This window comes from Ischnura elegans, chromosome 5, assembly GCF_921293095.1.
Source record: "Ischnura elegans chromosome 5, ioIscEleg1.1, whole genome shotgun sequence".
NCBI lineage: Eukaryota > Metazoa > Arthropoda > Insecta > Odonata > Coenagrionidae > Ischnura > Ischnura elegans.
Window position 1 is genome coordinate 55,095,347 of NC_060250.1, and position 6,129 is coordinate 55,101,475.

The window sequence follows — 6,129 nt, forward strand, 5'->3', positions numbered from 1 at the left end:
GTGTTAACTTATACGTTACGCATGCTGAAAAAACTCCCTCTTGTAATTCCCGTTGGATTATCTTGCTTAAATTCAGCGCAGTGTTATGGAAAAAATGAAAGAATCACATCAACATGAATGTAGTGGCATGAATGTAGTAGATGAACATAGTGGCAAGAAAGAACAAAATGTTATGAATTCTTAATCGCTCTTTCATGTGTCAATACAAGCGTTGGTACAGCTGATAATAATAGCATAAGAAAGTTATTCAAGTAATTTACGAATGAATTCAAGGCGTCCTTTCAGAAAACATATTTTTGATGTACGACGATGAAATTTGAATTCCAAACGATATATGGATGATATGCAGTAATTAAATATTGCCATTTCCTTGTGTGTTTTTGTATTAAACTGTCTAACTGGAAAAAATGTATTCTGTACAAATTTTTTGCCGGACATCGACCTTGCTTTTTTACTATCTCTCATTTATACTATTTAGATTTCCTATTTTATCCGTTTTAGTTATATTTGCAAACTTATACCATAAATTCACAAATGTTTTAGAAATGCATGCTTGAGCATTTTAAATATCCACTCTTCAAATATATTCTCCCCGGCGGGGAATCGAACCCCGGTCTCCCGCGTGACAGGCGGGGATACTGACCACCATACTACCGAGGACTGGTAGAGGAAGTGGTTAAAATACAGTCTAAAATTACAAGCCTTTTTGCCGACAATTTTTTTCAACGCATTTTATCAAGTTCGGTCACACAATGTGGTGTTGATATATTGATGTAAGTGACTGTACTGACAAGAATCACGTGCCTATATTTTGTCTATTATTGGCATGAGTAACTGCGATTGTGAATCCAAAACACTTTGCTCTTTCCCCTGTTTTTTCCTATGACTAATTTCTTGGGTGATTTAGCTATCCCTATGTGCTGAACAATATAATCCTTTTCCAATTTCAAGTACGAGAGACTTTTTTGAATTTTTAGGGTGGGATAATCTGATCGTATGGAGGTCAACTTAATTCCGTCCATTAATTTAAAATCCAGCATTATAATCTGCCCCATTTTAAGCTGTTATATTAGTTTGTCAATTGCCCCTCGGTATAGAGAAATGTATATTAACACGTAGTTCTATTATAAATTCCCCAATTTTCCCTATAAATATTGAGCATTCATCATTGAAATAACATGAAACGTTCGTGCTAATGATTTGAGCTAAAAAATAAGTATCATTTTCATACAATTCTTGTTAACAAGGTTGATAACACGTTGATCCTTCGAAATATTTCACAGTGTTGTTTAAAGTTTGTCTTTTAGTAAGGAAAAATTCCCCATCATATTTTTAATATTAGCTGTAATTGATTAAACGGGTATGCTGGTATTTCTTTATACTGCCTCGATATTTCTTGTGGGTTCTGTGTTACGTGATAGTCATAGGTTAAAGTTCGTTATCTTAATCTTCCCCAGACTATACCAGTCGACATCTGATACCCATTGAAGGGCGTGCCCAGGATCAGGGGAAAAGCCATGGTCGTTCAAGTTGTAACATTTTAGCATGGAAAAAGGTGAATATAACCAACATTTTAATAAAATTATTACAGCACTCTATTTTTTTAATTGTTTGCTTGAAAAAAAATTAATTTAGTTACATGTCTTATACTAATATAATTTTTTGTGGCTTTAAAGAAAATTTGTTTAAAACTTTTTTGTCAATTCACTCCTGATTTTCCGTAAAGACTTTTGATTGCGATCTTTGCTTCGTGCCCCCCGCTGAGTACGCCCATGTACCCATTTCGATGTCACATCGTATCCTCGTTTAGTCGAAGACAGTTATAACTGAGAGTTCTTTTAATTTTCGAACGTTCGAGTTTGAAATCTACCCTCTCTAAAGGCCGCTATAAAGGGTGAATGATCATGCGAATGGTCTTGATGAATGATCATGCGAATGAACTCATTCGCCGTGTATGAAGGAAAAATTTGCGAATGAACCGTCGTGAAAATGATCATTCTGTGAAAATTATAGAACATGTTCTATTTTGCTCGCATGATCCTGTGAATGATCACGTGATCGTTCAGCATGATCATTCACCGTGCATAGTGGCCTTCACCCTTTCTAACCCAGAGCTGATTCTGGGAAATATCAAATTTCAAGATTTTTCGTTTTGTAATTTTGAAAATTTGACACTCAATGATAGTTATCCTGGAAGCTAAATATTTCGTTATTAAAATTTACTCTACAAAATAATAGGTAGTTAAGATATCTCCTGGATAGAGCTGAAATTTTTTGATGTTGCTTATTTGATGCTATTTTTGATGTTGCTTAGGAGCAGCATTGGGTTATAAAGGGTTAAGAGCTTTTTCACCTCAACAAGCGCGCTGCAACATTCTGAATTGGCTCACGCTTCACCTTAGCGAACACGCCCACCCACCATCGCTCGGATCTTCCGAGCCGTCTGGAGGCCCGTTCTCACAAGGGGATAAAATATCGACACCTCTCTTATCGCATCCCTCTCCTACGAAAAGTGGCACCTGGAGACCCGATCACCGAGGATAATGCGATCCCTAAAAAAAAAGAAAAATCTCCAGCCGCAGAGCATGAAAGTGCCTGCTCATCAATTGAATCTCTGACGCGTAAATTGCATTACTACGGAAGTAGATCTCAGTTTTTCCCATAGTTAGTTTTTATCGTAGAATATTTTACGATAAATTTTTGTATTTCTCGTTACCGTTGGATTTTTTCGGTCTCAAATTTGAGAAAATTCATGGCTGTTGAAAAACTCTTAACTCGATTTTCTGTAATCTTGTTTATTCCAATAGAAGACCAACGGTTTGGCATATTCAGCCTGATTAAATTTACTATTACAGATGTTTGAGAGATAACTTCTGTGGAATATGATGTAACTCGGTGACGCGCATTATTCACCGCTGTGAATCCAACATTTCATGAGAACGGAGGCATAACGATCCAGGCTCGGCTTCTCAAAAGTAATTATCTCAAAATTAAAAGTTGGAAAGGGATATGAAAGTTCTCCTTTTCGGCGATAAAAAAATATTGATATGCGGAAAGGGCTTGCAAATAGTCTTTGAATTTAAATATCCTCCTCCAAACATTTTTCGTCTTTGTCTCGGTTTTACATACATCCCTTCCCTCCTCCGCTCTTTGAGGCCTTGCATAACTTCCAATGAAATAATCGACGTCGACGGCGAATTTTTTCAGCCTCAAGGAAAATTTTACATACCATGTGACAGGAGACAAACCGAACGAGGCCCAGCATCTCAAAGTTACTCTTCTGAAAAAAAAAACTATCTGATAGAGAGAAAACCTTTCCTCAATTTTTCAACGGCGAGAATGGTCGATGATGAATGGACTCGTGGAAGTCCACGAAAGGAAATCTTCTTCCCTATTGCTAATTTAATTTCACAATCCCCCTTTCTCTTCGTCCTGGCCACCTCACTCGAAACGTATTCCTCATAACATCGTGCGACCCACCTCCACGGTGTTTGGCAGGCCACCAGCATGCAGCGTGTAGTACACTGCAAGCGCGATTCATGGTTGTCCAAAAAATCATGAAAACAACTCATTACACTTTAGTGCGTATAAAGTAATCTCTCAATGAGGATGAATCACTCCATTCAACACAAGATGGTAGCGCTAATTCTCATACGTGAAAAGTAAATATTTGTGGAAGGATAATAATTGTATTAAGTCCACCCATGAAAAATTAGGATCAATCGCGAAGAAAATAAGGTAAAACATTAATGAAAAGTTATATGATTGAGAAAAGAAATACAGGGTAGCAAATGGAGAAAGAACCAAGTATACAAATGGACAAATTAAACCATGAAATCAGTCGTCCTATCTAGTGTCATGATTAAGTTCTTGAATTGCGGAATTGTTGCTATCTCTTGTAGTAGGAGAAAAGTGTGATATATTGAACCTCTCAGCTCTGATGTAGTTGCCTATCGTGATCCTATCAGCATTAATGCGACGGTAATCGCTGGTTATTTTAAAAATATTCTGAGAAAACCTCTCCGAATTAGTTAAGAAAGTTCTGCCTAAATTTTCTCTCCGGTCTTATACATTCTTAGCTTAACTCGCCCTTAATACTGGATGGGCGTTAACTTAAGAGCGAGGGCGTAAAGGTCAAATGTCTATGCGTGTCACATCGGCGCTGGTTATCAATCCCACCATCCCGGACACTGGACGAGATCACCGCTCCATGGATTATCAAATTTGCTCGTTCTAGGATTAAAAAAAAACATTTGAAATATCGGCACCGCTCTCTTTCGGTGATAAAAATAATTGAAAAGGCAGGCGACACATGAAGAGTTAATGAAAGAAAATCTCTTCGCCTCTTTATTCATATTTATTTCTTATTTTTTTCACATCTTCCCCACATTTTTTTTCGTTCCGTCAGAGTCACCTTTCTCCTTTCCTCCGGGCCCAGAATGAGTGCCCCTTCCAACTTCAGTCATTCTCTTTACTCCTCGACCTCACTTCACTCTCCACGGAGTGAGAGTACCTCTCCCTTCCTTTCTTCAATTTCCCGTCTTTCCGCAGATTTCTCTCTTTTTCGAGGCTTTCATTTAACCTCTTGCCTCCCGAAAACACTCACGCTTCATGCATAGACCCTAAACGTAGAATACCCAAGTTTCCTGGCGATTTTTTTCCCTCACGCACTCTGTTATTCAAAGCGAAAGTTGGTAAGGATAGGTGAGGGTAAGATGTCGCTACAGACTTAGCCACTAGCACGTGGGGACTTCAGGGTTGGGGGCGGGAGCACATTAAGGTCGTAGATTTGGGGGATACTTAAGGTTTGGGGGTTCATTGCTTTCTTTTGTACCTTGTCGGTATGCAACACCTTAGAGCGATGATCTGAGATCTGATTTCCATCGAATAATGGCTTTCAAATAATCTTGTATAAATTTAAAAAATTATTCGTTAAAATGGTGAAATGAAAACTATCATTGAAGACAGTAACGGATACAGAAAAAAAACCAAGGGGGGGGGGGGGCGCAAAAGATATTTTCAGTTGTCTATACTTTTATTATAATTAAAAATAATCAAGTTACGCGCAAAATTTAAGATTATAAGCATTTGCAAGGCATCTTATGATATAAAAAAGTCACAATTTTCGTTCTGCAGTCAAAAATATTTCCATCTTTTCTATCTTTCCATACATTGCGGGGGGGGGGGGAAATCGACATCTCTTAATCCACCACTGGTGGGGGTAAGTTATTCTCTCTGGATCACCTCCCCCGTTGAATGGCAGTATCCGAAGGCTTCACTCTAGATGAGAACCGGGGACACTTCGATCAGCAGCTCATCATTCTAACCACTAGGCTTCCGCGCTCCCATGTTTCTTCTTTGATAATGCCAATCTGTCGATCAAAGTCTTTCAACTGAACACCTCAATAATATTACTCAAATAATCTTATATTGAATACTTCTTAAAAATAAAGACGGTTTAAGAAAATCTCTGTGTAGGCTTTAAGGCAGAGTATAGAATCGCTGCCGAGAAATCTAGTGGAGAACATTCCAATGAAAGAGCCGAGTTAGTAACGTGAAGTTAGGAAAATATTTTTTAGTACATTTCATTCCCATCTTTTTGAAACAAATATTTTTTCTGAAATTTAACGTCTATTTTCTGCCATAATATACACCATGCAACAAAGTATAAGTATTGCATTATTTAGTTTGCTATTTTTGTAATGTGTAAATGCGCATCGGGCGGCTTATGAAAAATAACGTACGATACGAATACCTAGAAGAGCCCAATTGTCAGATGAACGTGTGAAATATCTGTGAGGAGAAGATAAGAAATATCCATTACTAGTACGAACGCTCTTGCGTCGATAACCGCGGTAAGCCGATTAAATAATTAGAACTTAAATCATACTCTAGCTAAGAATTTTACTGCAGTTGGAAATAGCGGCTGTTTCCATCAAGATATGTAATTGATTGTATAACATGCTGTGAGTTTATTTATGTCAAAAGCGTCGAAAATAACGAAATGTTTTATGTAAAAATTCATCGACATTAATTCGTTGGCGAAAAATATAAATACTTAGACTATCCCTCTTACAAATCCATTATTTGAGACCTTGTGCATTCAAATTACGCACTCGTAAAAACTTT

At 37.5% G+C, this 6,129-nt stretch overlaps 1 non-coding gene across 1 annotated transcript; it reads right to left on the bottom strand.

Annotated features, from left to right (window-relative positions):
• Nucleotides 1-588: 588 nt before the first annotated feature.
• On the bottom strand, nt 589-660 carry Trnad-guc. Its single transcript has one exon. It is a non-coding gene; the product is annotated as a tRNA-Asp (tRNA).
• Between the last annotated feature and the right edge of the window lie 5,469 nt (nt 661-6,129).